Source organism: Hemiscyllium ocellatum, chromosome 11, assembly GCF_020745735.1.
Source record: "Hemiscyllium ocellatum isolate sHemOce1 chromosome 11, sHemOce1.pat.X.cur, whole genome shotgun sequence".
Taxonomy (NCBI): domain Eukaryota; kingdom Metazoa; phylum Chordata; class Chondrichthyes; order Orectolobiformes; family Hemiscylliidae; genus Hemiscyllium; species Hemiscyllium ocellatum.
The window spans coordinates 61,704,303-61,718,036 of record NC_083411.1 but is presented as its reverse complement, the minus strand read 5'-3'; the positions used below and the strand labels follow the sequence as shown (position 1 = coordinate 61,718,036).

Here is a 13,734-nt window from a genome sequence, read left to right as displayed (position 1 = left end):
GGAAATGTTCCACGTGGACTTTATTCGAAAACTACTGAATCCCACCACCTAATGCCACTACTTGTTATTACAACCAGACAAACGTAAAGATCTGCAATGCAGAAGACACCATTCTGAAACTGAGAGATCGTTTTGAAACAGTCCAAACTCCAACTTTGTAAGGTGCATAAATAGTGTATGAATTGATTGAGAATTTAATGAATCAACCTAACAATCTGTGATCCATGACTGAAATACAAAATATAGAGTTTAGTGGACCTTTTGTTTATATTTGTTAAATTAAGGTGACCTCCATTTTCCAAGGTACTGCAACACCCTGATATGTTCATATTTGTGATGTGTTCCAATAGTGCAATTCTTTTATTATTTTAAAACCTATCTTTGTTTTAATTGCATAAATGTGATAAATTATGTTTTTTTGTAACATTGAAATAACCATAGTCCTATCAGATCACAGGGCTGCTCTCTCAACAGAGAGCGAGGTGATTGATGGTGGTTTAACCTGAGGATCAAGGGGAGAGTTCCAGAAGGAGAGTTCATCACAGTAACCTCAGCTGGTACAGGGATTGGCATCACTCAGCATCACCAACTCACCCATCCAACCAACTGAGCTGACCGATCCACTTTCTTTTAGTTGTATATTCAAACATTCACAGATACTACTTCCAGTCCACTCCAGCTTTAGTGCCTGAACCAAGATGGTATCACGGTGGACTGAACTGAGCATAAGTGAAAGGACAACAAAAAGACATTTTGATTTTGAAACAATGTGCTTTGCATTGCATCTATCATGATCCAAAACCTAATTTTATGTTCTCTGTTCCTTAATCTTTAAAAGATTTCAAAGCGTCCCTCACCTGCCACAAGGTGGGGCCCTCAGCTTGGACTACTCTCACCACAGCCATGATGGGGATCCACATAATACAGAAGATGGTCATACACCAGCCCAGTGCTCCTGACCAGACAGGGTATTCAACAGATCCATATCTTAGTGGGGCAAATGTTGTCAAGGACCAGATTAAGACTGCCTGAATGTGGATAAGATACAAAACTAAATCAGAACAGAATGAGAGATTGGGTATTTTCAGTTTAAATCAAAATAATGTGTAACAGCTTCTTACCACCAGCAAACACGGAGAGATCAGAATCCAACACATTCTCCACCACAGCCAGAAGAGCCAAGTCCTTTCCCCAATCATCATCTCAATGTCCTTGATGAATCTGTTTGTCCCTGTGAACAACAAGGAAGAAGAGAGACACCATCACTCACTCTGTCCTGTCTTTAGGGCAGCTTGTTTACTGTTGAAGTTCATCTTGTACAGGGTGGCACTGATGAACAGGTTAACCCAGAGAAGGGATTGCTCCAGATTTCAAACAGGATAAGGAAATTGATTCTTGTCACCAACTGATTGATCTTTCTCTCTCATTTTAGTAACAAGGGTCTGTCCATCCCAGCACAAATTGGAAACATAAGCTTTTCCTGGAATGAGTTCTTCTTGGGTGATGAAGGTAACTTAGAATTTGAAACACAAACAGATCAATCATGACCGTATTGATGGTGGAGCAGGCTTGAGGGGCTGAATGGGTCTATTTCTGCTAAGGACTTGTAAAATATGAAAGTGAAGAGTTCATAACAAACCCTAAATATAGAAACATGTGAACAACAGCAAAAATAGGCTAATTTTCTCTAATCTTATTACAAATCACTTGTTAGGGATACGATTAATACTGATAGAAACCAATGAAGGGTAAAGAGTGGGGTGTTTCCAATGTAAAGAACAGGGGTATAAGTGTAATTAATTAAAACTTATAAAATACACCATTGAGTTAAATGCAATAGAGATGACCACTTAGGTGATATGTTGCAGCTGTAGCATGTGGTTGCTGCTGGATTCCTAAAGAAATCCAGTTATATTGGATCAGCTCAAACATTTGAGATAGTACCACACATGAGGCTCCTTAATAACCTGAGAGCCCATTGTGCTGGGTGTACAGTATGACCATGGATAGTGAATTGGTGAGCTGATAGAAGATCGACAGCAGTATCTTGTCGGGATCTGGATGATGTGAGCTTGGCAAGGTTTATTCGAGAATTGGATGAGAACTGTAGCAATTCTGATGTCGGGAAGACCATTTTTTTTGATTCTTTCAGTAAGCAATGAGCTGAATCTGTCACTCAGCAGTGATGAGTTCCTAATTAATGGGATTATTCCCTATTAAGCAGCAAGCTAATGGTACAACACGCCTAACTAATATTCAGCTTCCTATCTTAAACTCACCTAACAAGCTCAACATTGAGAAAACTTGACCTGGAGATTAGAGTGAGGATCTCGTGAATTCAGCTTGTTACCTGCTCCAAATGACCTAAATATTAGGCACTGAGGTCTCAGAGAATACTCCAAGGATGCCAGCCACATACACTTTACATTCATGGTATTGGATCTGATATGTGCCATTCTCTGATATCTTGCTGGGCCATCTCAGAAAATTTCTACACTTCAGTACTGCACCACAGTCTGCCCCAGTGACTATCATTGTAATGCCTCGGCCAGCACACCCAAGAGCATGAACCCAGGCTGCATCTCCAGGCTGGTCACTTGCTGTCCCAATTCTCACTCATTCTGAGCTGGCCTGGATGCTCACAACACCTCTCCTTGCCTTGCCTTTTGCCTTTGTGTGTTTGCTACCTCAGCCAGGGATATTATTCCAGTCGCTCCTTGCCATTTAGTGCAGACACAAAGGAAGGAATCTTGTTGTGGTTGTCAACAGGACTCTGTCAAATCAAGGAGGGTGTAATGGGGTGCTGGCACAGTAAGTCATGGGCAGTCTCTGATACCAATTCCATGTGCTTAGACATGGGCAACCAGCTGCTCAGGGTGGTCAACATTAGTGTTTACTCCACGTAAGGGGTTAGGAACTGAATGAAGGTCAGCCCACCACCTGGCTTGAGTCTTTCTGCTCTACTGTGGGCTGCTTACTTCCTGAAATGAGACAGAGGCAGGTATTAATGGAGATGAAAGGGCGTGTCCCAATTGTTACTGTAGGTGCAGCTGGGAGATATCCTGAGTGAACAAGCAGTGCAGAGGGACTGCAGGATTAATGGTGTCTGGGATTGGGGTAGGTGTGAGTGAGCGGAGGGGGACAGATTGCAAGCTGTAGTGAGATTGGTAGGGCATGAGACTCAGTGGAAGGTGGGTATAGCAAGAGAGTTACGGTGAGGGTGAGATAACAAACATGGTAGCACTTACTAGCAAAGTGGAGAAGATCATTGACTTCCTTCTTTCACTGCTGGGTATTCCTCCAGATGGCTGAGATTGCACTGATCCAGGTGGCAACCTCGGACCAGGTTGTCATGTCATGCCCTGATCTTACCAATCCAGGGGTAAGAAGAAATCCCACCTCAACACCACACTATGCAGTAGAACCTTTAGATCCCTACTCATCAGGCAGGACACTCCTTCCCCTGCCTGCCTGCTATGTCTGGGATCAATATAAGTAACACTGTAGGGTTGTTCTAGACTGACAGTGTTTGTATGGATACTTAACGGGCTTTTAATGAAGTTGTAACCACAACATATGGAGCTGCAGTGTTGGCCTGGGTGGACAAGGTCAGAAGTCACATGGCACCACATTATAGTCCAAAAGTTTATTTGAAATCAAATGCTTTCGGAGCACTGCCCCTTCGTCAGGTGAAGTAAAGAGAAGCACACAGACACAGAGTTTATAATCAGAGAGATCAAAATATCATACAAGTGGTGTGAGTGGAGTGTTGACAGACTGAATAATAGGTCTCTGCAGGTGATCAAGAGTGTCAGATGGTGTGAATAAAGTGTCAACAGCTGAATAGCAGGTGAAGGGATGATCTATAATCTGATTCATTAAGGAAGAGAGATAATTACAAAATATTAAAATAAGGTAGTTCTGGAGACAAACCAAATGACTGGAATAACATGGTAGGTATAAGAGTCACACGCCGAGGGTCTAACCAAAGTAACAAGTACTAATCCAAAACTGTACACATTAAATAAGGTAGAGAGATCATAATAAGTTATCAAGGTGATGGTGTCAAAACTGGACAGTAAGGAAGATCTTACAGGTACAGAACAGTGTAATGGGGTCACATGTAGTACGACTTGTAACCAAGATCGTGGTTGAGGCCATCTTCATGGCTACAGAACTCAGCTATTGGTTTCAGCTCAGTAATTCTGTGCTATTGTGGTCCTCAAGATACAAAACAACACAGAATTATTGTGAGGTAGCAGTGCTAACCACTGGGCCACTGTGCCACCCAAAGTGGGGACATTTTCAGGATGGCAACCTGTAACTGTATGACAGAGATTAGAGCTAGGGCCTCGATTATGACTGGAATGAAGAAAGTAAATATACAATCACCAAGTTTCCAGATCACAAAAATAGGTGGGAGGGCATTTGGTGAGGATGACACAAAGATTCTATTGAGAGATACAACAGGTTATGTGAAAGAACAAAAACTAGCCAGGTAGAATATAAAGTGGAAAAATGTGAGTAATACACTTTGGCGGGAGGAATAGAGGAGTTGAATATTATTTGACTGAAAAGACTGCAGAAAGCTGCAGCACAGAAGGATTTGGGGTTCCTTGTGCATAAATCTGAAAAGCCTGGCCTTTAAATTTTATGGGTATGAGGGAAGGAAAATGGATAGTTGGCCTTTATTTCAAAGCAAACAGAATACAAAAATAGGTAAGCTTTGTTATAAATGTTCAAGGCACTAGTGAGACCATGGCTGGAATATTCGGAACAGTTTCTATTCCTCCATGGGATGAGGATGCCACTGGCTCAGTAGAATTTATCGTCCATCCCAGAGAGCAGTTACGAGTCAACCATACTGCTATGTGTCCAGAGTCACATGTTGTCCAGACCAGGTAAGGATAGCAGTTTCTTTCCCTGAAGGACATTAGCAAACCAGAGGGGTTTTTTCAATCATTGACATTGATTCAAGGTCATAATTGGACTCTTAATTCTAGATTTTTATTGAATTCAATAAAACGGGACAGCACAGTGATTCAGTGGTGAGCAATGTTGCCTCACAGCACCACGGACCTGGGTTCAAATCCAGCCTCAGGTGGCTGTCTGTGTGGATTTTGCACATTCTCCCCATGTCTGTATGGGTTTCCTCCAGGTGCTCCAGTTTCCTCCCACAGTCCAAAGTTATGCAGCTTGGTTGGACTGGCCGTGCTAATTTCCTCTATAATGTCCACGGATGTGCAGGCTAGGCTGGTTAGGCATGGGAAATGCATGATTACGGGGATAGGGTAGGGTCTGGGTCTGGGTAGGATGCTCATCAAAGAGTTGGTGTGCACTCGTTGGGCCAAATGGCCCGCTTCCACATTGCAGAGATTTTATGATTCAAATTGCACCATTTGCCATGATGGGATTCGAGCCTGGATCCCTAAGGCAGTACCTGGGTTAACAATCCAGCGATTATATCATCAGGTCATCATCTCCCCCTCAAAAAAAATATATTGGCTTTGGAGGCAGTCCAAAGAAGGTTCATGAGATTAATTTCGGATATGGAGAGATTTTCTTTTCAGGAGTGTTCGAGTAGTTTGGGCTTGAGCTCTTTTGAATTTCGTGGAATAAGAGGCGATCTATTTTGAAAAGTATATGATTGTTAACGATTGTGCTTGATCAGATATAGGAATAGAGGCTGTTTTCACTTATGCTAGAGTCTGGGACCAGAAGGCATCTCCTGAGAACCAAGAGGTTACATATTTAAGACAGAGATGAGGAAGACTTTTTGCTCTTAGAGTGCAGTGGTATTCTTTTTACCACAGAGTGCTGTTGAGGCTAGGTATATAAGTCTATTCATGTAAGATAGATTGTAAATCAGTAAAGGAATCAAACATTGTGGGGAAATGGTAGGAAAGTGGAGTGAAGGATAGTCAAATCAGCCATGACCTCATTGAATGGTGGCGCAAAATCAGTGGGGTGAATGGCCTACTTCAACTCCTCTGTCTTATGGTCTCATTGTCTTAAGTACTTATATTGCTATAAAACTCATACTTACACAGTCTGGGCTCTGTGCTGCCTCACTACATACAACAAACACACAGTAACTGCAAGCTGGCTGCTAATATTATCACTGCTACTGAAGGTCAGTCAGGAACCTTTGTACATCACATATTTGTGAAGCAATCTAACAGCAGAAAGATAAACTCCCTATGTGATCTTGGATTTGTGCAATAATACAAGTATCAGCAATTAACAAGACAATGACTGTAGTAAAATTGGCTGAAATCCAGCAAAAACAAGTGGATCCTGAGTGAAGGATGCAAAAAATGATGTTGTGTGTTTCATGCTGGTTTCTGGAACCAATTAGGTTTCATTGTCAGGAAGAGCAAGTGAATTCTGATACACGTCTGCCAGCATCTGATTCATTTGGTCTGATTTTATTAAAGAAACCTTAATTTTCACAAAGTACTTTAAATTTAATATGTTTATTTGTTTGGTCTCTTTTATGATTGACTGACCATAGATCCAGCTGAGACCGATGAGTTGCAGGAGAGCTGTTATAACGAGAATCCAGTCCGTAACGTAATGATCCATTAAATTTAGCCAGTAAATCCCAGCCTAAAATTAAATGGAAAATTCAAAAATGTTACACAGGAAAATGATCGTACTCTTACTTTCAAATTCAGACTTTGATGAGATTTGAAAAATGTATACATGTAAGTGCTTATAATAAAAGCACAATTCTAACTAAAGCAAATTCAGAAGTCACAATGTCAGGTTATATTCCAACAGATTTATTTGAAATCACAAGCTTCTTCATCAGATGATGAAGGAGCAGTGCTCTGAAAGCTTCTGATTTCAAATAAACCTGTTGGATTATAGCCTGACATCGTATGACTTCTGAAATTGTCCACTCCAGTCCAACATTGTCACTTCCACATCATAACTAAAGCAAAATACTACAGATGCTGGAAATCTGAAACAAACACAGAAATTCCTGGAAAAAATCAGCAGGTCTGGCAGTATCTGTGGAGAAAGAAACTAACATATTGATTCCAGTCTGGTACAACTCATCTTCAGAACTGTTCCAACACAATTCTAACTCGATGCTCAATATTCCCTCATTCATTTGTGTGTGGGATTCAATTATGTTGCTGTTCCCTCTTCTCCATTCTCACCTGAAAGTCATTTTTGAAATGGGGAGATCAGAATTTACCTGCAGTGTTCCAAATGTGATCTCACGTGATCAAATAAGTGAAGAGGTTACCTCAGAGTCCAATTGGACCTTGATCAGCTGGGCCAATGGGCTGAGGAGTGACAGATGGGGTTTAATTTAGATAAATGTGAGGTGCTGCATTTTCGAAAAGTAAGTTAGGGCAGAATTTATACACTTAATGTTAAGGTCCTGGGGAGCGTTGTTGAACAAAGAGACCTTGGGGCGCAGTTTCATGCAGAAGGTGGTGTGTGTATGGAAGTTTTTGGAGGCTGGTATAATTACAACATTTAAAAGGCTTTTGGATGGATATATAAATAGGAATAGTCTAGAGTGATATGGGCCCAATGCTGGCAAATAAGACTACATTAATTTAGGATATCTGATACCATGGATGAAGGATCTGTTTCTGTGCTGTACATCTCTGACTTTATGACCCTATGGGCGGCATGGTGGCTCAGTAGTTAGCACTACTGCCTCACAGCGCCAGAGACCCAGGTTCAATTCCCGCCTCAGGCAACTGTCTGTGTGGAGTTTGCACATTCTCCCTGTGTCTGCGTGAGCACTCTCCGGGTGTTCTGGTTTCCTCCCACACTCCAAAAATGTGCAGGTTAGGTGAGTTGGCCATGCTAAATTGTCTGTAGTGTTAGGTGTAGGGGAATGGGTCTGGGTGGGTTGCTCTTCGGAGGGTTGGTGTGGACTTGTTGGGCCGAAGGGCTGTTTCCACATTGTAAGTAATCTAATCTAATCTAAATACATCCTAGATTTAGACATCATGACCCCTCATGTACATCTTAACTCTTTGCCTCCAGTTTTAACTGCCTGGGAACATTGCATTAATGGGATTTGTGAAATTACCAACTCTCCCCACTCAGTATCTGAACTACATTCCCATTCAACACAAATATCTGAATAAGGGAACATGGCTCAGGAGTAGGCCATCCTGTCCCTGGGGCTTACTCCACCATTTAATAAGGTTAAAATCACACACCAGGTTATGATCCAACAGGTTTATTTGGAAGCACTAGCTTTCTGACCGCCGCTCCTTCATCAGGTGGTTATGGAGTATAAGATCGTATGACATAGAATTCAAAGCAAACTTTTGAAAGCTAGTGCTTCCAAAAGAACGTGTTGGACTATAACCTGGTGATATGTGATTTTCAACTTTGTACATCCTAGTCCAACACTGGCACCTCCACATAATTTAATAAGGTTACCGCTGTTATGAATTGCTTTGAATATATTTGCGTCCTTCTTTCCATAATACAAGCAATACTGTATACAGACTCTCACATTATGGAACCATCAGTGCACTGTATAACTGAAGCTTAACATCTCTACTTTTGTATCCACTCAGCCTTGCAGCAAATGATAAAGTTATATTAGCTTTCCCAAATATATAGGTGAGGACTGCAAATGCTGGAGATCAAAGTTGAAGAGTGCGGTGCTGGAAAAACACAGCCAGTCAGGCAGCATCTGAGGAGCAGGAGAGTTGATGTTTTGGGCATAAGCCCTTCATCAGGAATGAGGCTTGTGGGCCAAGGGGGCTGAGAGATAAATGGGAGAGGGATGAGGCTGGGGGGAGGATAGCTGAGAATGCACTAGGTAATATATCTCCCTCCCCACCCCTATCCATGGTCCATAAAGACCATTCCTTCTGCAACTCCCTTGTTCAGTCCATGCCCCCACCAACCCACCCTCCTATCCTGGCACCTTCCCCTGCCACCAAAAGAATTGCAGAACTCCACCCACGCCTCCCCACTTACCTCCGTCCAAGGCCCCAAAGGAGCCTTCCACATCTGTCAGAGATTTATCTGCACTTCCACACACATCATCTACTATGTCTGTTGCTCCCAATGTGGTCTCCTCTACATCGGGGAGACAGAACTCCAGTTTGCAGAACGTTTCAGAGGGCATCTCCAGGACACACGCTCAAACAATCCCATTGCCCCATTGCCGAACACTTTAACTCCCCATTCACTAAGGACATGCAAGGCCTGGGCCTCCTCCACCGCCAAACCCTAACCACCCGATGCCTGGAGGAAGAATGCCTCATCTTCCACATTGGGACCCTCCAACCACATAGGATCAATGTGGATTTCACCAGTTTCCTCATTTTCCCTCCCCCCACCTTATCCCAGATGCAACTTTCCAACTGGACACCACCCTCTTGACCTGTCCTACCTGTCCATCTTCCTTCCCACCTATCTACTCCATCCTCCTCTCTGACCTATCGCCTTCACCCCCAACTTCATCTACCTATCGCATTCTCAGCTACCTTACCCCAGCCCACTCCTTCTCTCATTTATCTGTCAGCCCTCTTGGGCCACCAGCCTCACTCCTGATGAAGGTCTCATACCCAAAACATTGATTTTCCTGCTCGTTGGATTCTGCCTGATCTGCTGTGCTTTTCCAGCAGCACACTCTTCGTTTTTCCTAATATATTGGAGGGTTGTTTTTCAGACTGGAGGCCTGTGACCAGTGGAGTGCCACAAGGATTGCTGCTGGGTCCTCTACTTTTTGTCATTTATATAAATGATTTGGATGTGAGCGTAAGAGGTACAGTTAGTAAATTTGCAGATGACACCAAAATTGGAGGTGTAGTGGACAGCGAAGAAGGTTACCTCAGATTACAACAGGATCTTGATCAGATGGGCCAATGGGCTGAGAAGTGACAGATGGAGTTTAATTCAGATAAATGCGAGGTGCTGCATTTTGGGAAAGCAAATCTTAGGACTTATATGCTTAATGGTAAGGGCGGAGGGAGTGTTACTGAACAAAGAGACCTTGGAGTGGAATCGCTGGTAGATAGGATCGTGAAGAAGGCATTTGGTATGCTTTCCTTTATTGGTTAGAGTATTGAGTACAGGAGTTAGAAGGTCATGATGCGGCTGTACAGGACATTGGTTAGACCACTGTTGAAATATTGTGTGCAATTCTAGTCTCCTTCCTATTGGAAAGATTAGATTAGATTATTTACAGTGTGGAAACAAGCCCTTCGGCCCAACAAGTCCACACCGATCCGCCAAAGCGCAACCCACTCAGACCCATTCCCCTACATTTACCCCTTCATCTAACACTATGGGCAATTTAACTTGGCCAATTCACCTAACTTGCACATTTTTGGATTGTGGGAGGAAACCGGCGCACCCGGAGGAAACCCACACAGACACGGGGAGAATGTGCAAACTCCACACAGAGAGTCACCTGAGGCGGGAATTGAACCCGGGTCTCTGGCGCTGTGAGGCAGCAGTGCTAACCACTGTGCCATCGTTGTGAAATATGAAAGGGTTCAGAAAAGATTTACAAGGATGTTGCCAGGGTTGGAGGATTTGAGCTATAGGGAGAGGTTGAACAGGCTGGGGCTGTTTTCCTTGGCACGTCGGAGGCTGAGGGTGATCTTATAGAGGTGTACAAAATTATGAGGGGCATAGATAGGATAAATAGACAAAGTTCCCTGGGGTCAGGGAGTCCAGAACTGGAGGGCCTAGGTTTAGGGTGAGAGGGGAAAGATATAATAGAGACCTAAGGGGCAACTTTTTTCCACACAGAGGGTAGTACGTGTATGGAATGAGCTACCAGAGGAAGTGGTGGAGGCTGGTACAATTGCAACATTCAGAAGGCAATTGGATGGGTATATGAAAGGAAGGGTTTGGAGGGATATGGGCTGGGTGCTGGCAGGTTGGACTAGATTGGGTTGGGATATCTGGTCAGCATGGACAGATTGGACTAAAGGGTCTGTTTCCATGCTATACATCTCTATGACTCTATATGCTGCATCTGCACAGTAACTTTTGATTGTCACGCATCCTTCTGTCTCTCAGAGTTCTGCAATCTCTAATCATTTTGATATGATGTTTATTTTTTATTCTTCCTGCTAAAAGGGAAACACTTCATGTTTTCCTACATTATACTCCATTTGCTACATCTTTGCCCACCGACTTAAACCATCTTTCTCTTTTTATAGCCCCCTTATGTCTTCCTTGAAAATTACTTTCCAATTTATGTCATCAGCAACTTTGGTAACTGTGTCTTCTACTGCTTCATCTATGTCATTGATGTAAATTGTAAATCATTCAAATGCCAGAATTGACCCTGAGGCACGCCACTTGTTACATCATGAGAACCTGAAAAAAAAACACATTTGTGCTGACTCTCTGTTTACTATTAGCCAGCTAATTTTCTGTCCATGTCAATATGCTAACCCCTGTACCATGAGCTCCTATGTTCTACAATAAATATTAATGTGACACTTTATCAAATGCCTCTGGAAATATAAGAAAAAGTACATCCACCATTTCCCCATTATCCAAACACTCATATTATTTCTGAAATAATTCTAACAAATTGGTGAAATATGTTCTCTCCCTTCACAAGACCGTACTGGCTCTATTTGACTACTTCAAAACCTACATTGTCATGCCACAAATTCCTTAATAATAATTGCTAACATTTTACTTATGATAGATAGTAAGTTAACTGCTCTGTATTTCTTTCTTTTTGAATAAAAGATTTATATTTTCTAACCCAGTCATAGAGTCAAAAGGTGTGGTGCTGGAAAAGCACAGCTGGTCAGGCAGCATCCAAGGAGCAGGAGACAATAGACAATAGACAATAGGTGCAGGAGTAGGCCATTCAGCCCTTCGAGCCTGCACCGCCATTCAATATGATCATGGCTGATCATTCCTAATCAGTATCCGCTTCCTGCCTTATCTCCATAACCCTTGATTCCACTATCTTTGAGAGCTCTATCCAACTCTTTCTTAAATGAATCCAGAGACTGGGCCTCCACTGCCCTCTTGGGTAGAGCATTCCACACAGCCACCACTCTCTGGGTGAAGAAGTTTCTCCTCATCTCTGTCCTAAATGGTCTACCCCGTATTTTTAAGCTGTGTCCTCTGGTTCGGCACTCACCCATCAGCGGAAACATGTTTCCTGCTGCCAGAGTGTCCAATCCTTTCATAATCTTATACGTCTCAATCATATCCCCTCTCAGTCTTCTAAACTCAAGGGTATACAAGCCCAGTCGCTTCAGTCTTTCAGTGTAAGGTAATCCCTCCATTCCAGGAATTGACCTTGTGAACCTACGCTGCACTCCCTCAATAGCCAGAATGTCTTTCCTCAAATTTGGCGACCAGAACTGCACACAGTACTCCAGGTGTGGTCTCACCAGGGCCCTGTACAGCTGCAGAAGCACCTCGTTGCTTCTGTACTCAATCCCTCTTGTTATGAAGGCCAGCATGCTATTAGCTTTCTTCACTACCTGCTGTACCTGCATGCTTGCCTTCATTGACTGGTGTACAAGAACACCCAGATCTCTCTGTACTGCCCCTTTACCTAAATTAATTCCATTGAGGTAGTAATCTGCCTTCCTGTTCTTGCCACCAAAGTGGATAACCATACATTTATCCACATTAAACTGCATCTGCCATGCATCTGCCCACTCACCTAACTTGTCCAGGTCACCCTGTAATCTCCTAACATCCTCATCACATTTCACCCTGCCACCCAGCTTTGTATCATCAGCAAATTTGCTAATGTTATCGCTGATGCCATCTTCTATATTATTAACATCTATTGTAAAAAGCTGCGGTCCCACACGGATCCTTGCGGTACCCCACTGGTCACTGCCTGCCATTCCGAAATGGAGCCGTTTATCACTACCCTTTGTTTCCTGTCAGCCAACCAATTTTCAATCCAATCTAGTACTTTGCCCCCAATACCATGCGCCCTAAGTTTACTCACTAACCTCCTATGTGGAACTTTATCAAAAGCTTTCTGAAAGTCCAGGTACATTACATCTACTGGATCTCCCTTATCCATCTTCAGAGTTACATCCTCAAAAAACTCCAGAAGATTAGTCAAGCACGATTTCCCCTTCATAAATCCATGCTGACTCTGTCCTATCCTGTTACTACTATCCAGATGTGCCGTAATCTCATCCTTTATAATAGACTCCAGCATCTTTCCCACCACTGAGGTCAGACTAACTGGTCTATAATTTCCTGCTTTCTCTCTCCCACCTTTCTTAAAAAGTGGTATAACATTAGCCAGTCTCCAATCCTCAGGTACCGATCCCGAATCTATCGAATTCTGGAAAATAATCACCAACGCATCCACGATTTCCCGAGCCACCTCCTTCAGTACCCTGGGATGTAGACCATCAGGCCCGGGGACTTATCAACCTTCAGACCTAACAGTCTCTCCAACACCAAATCCTGGCAAATACAGATTCCCTTAAGTTCAGGTCCTTCGGTCACTGCTACCTCAGGGTCTTCCCCAGTCTTGTGTCTTCCCCAGTGAACACAGATCTGAAGTACCCATTTAATTCTTCTGCCATTTCTTTGTTCCCTGTAATATATTCCCCTGTTTCTGTCTTCAAGGGCCCAATTTTAGTCCTAACCATTTTTTTGCCTTGCACATACTTGAAAAAGCTTTTACTATCCTCCTTTATATTATTGGCCAGTTTACCTTCGTATCTCATTTTTCCTCTGCGTATTTCCTTCTTAGTAATCCTCTGTTGTTCTTTA

The 13,734-nt window shown here is 42.9% G+C and overlaps 1 pseudogene; it reads right to left on the bottom strand.

Annotated features, from left to right (window-relative positions):
* Positions 1–13,734, bottom strand: part of LOC132820029 (sodium- and chloride-dependent neutral and basic amino acid transporter B(0+)-like) — a 41,740-nt pseudogene that overhangs the window by 1,169 nt on the left and 26,837 nt on the right.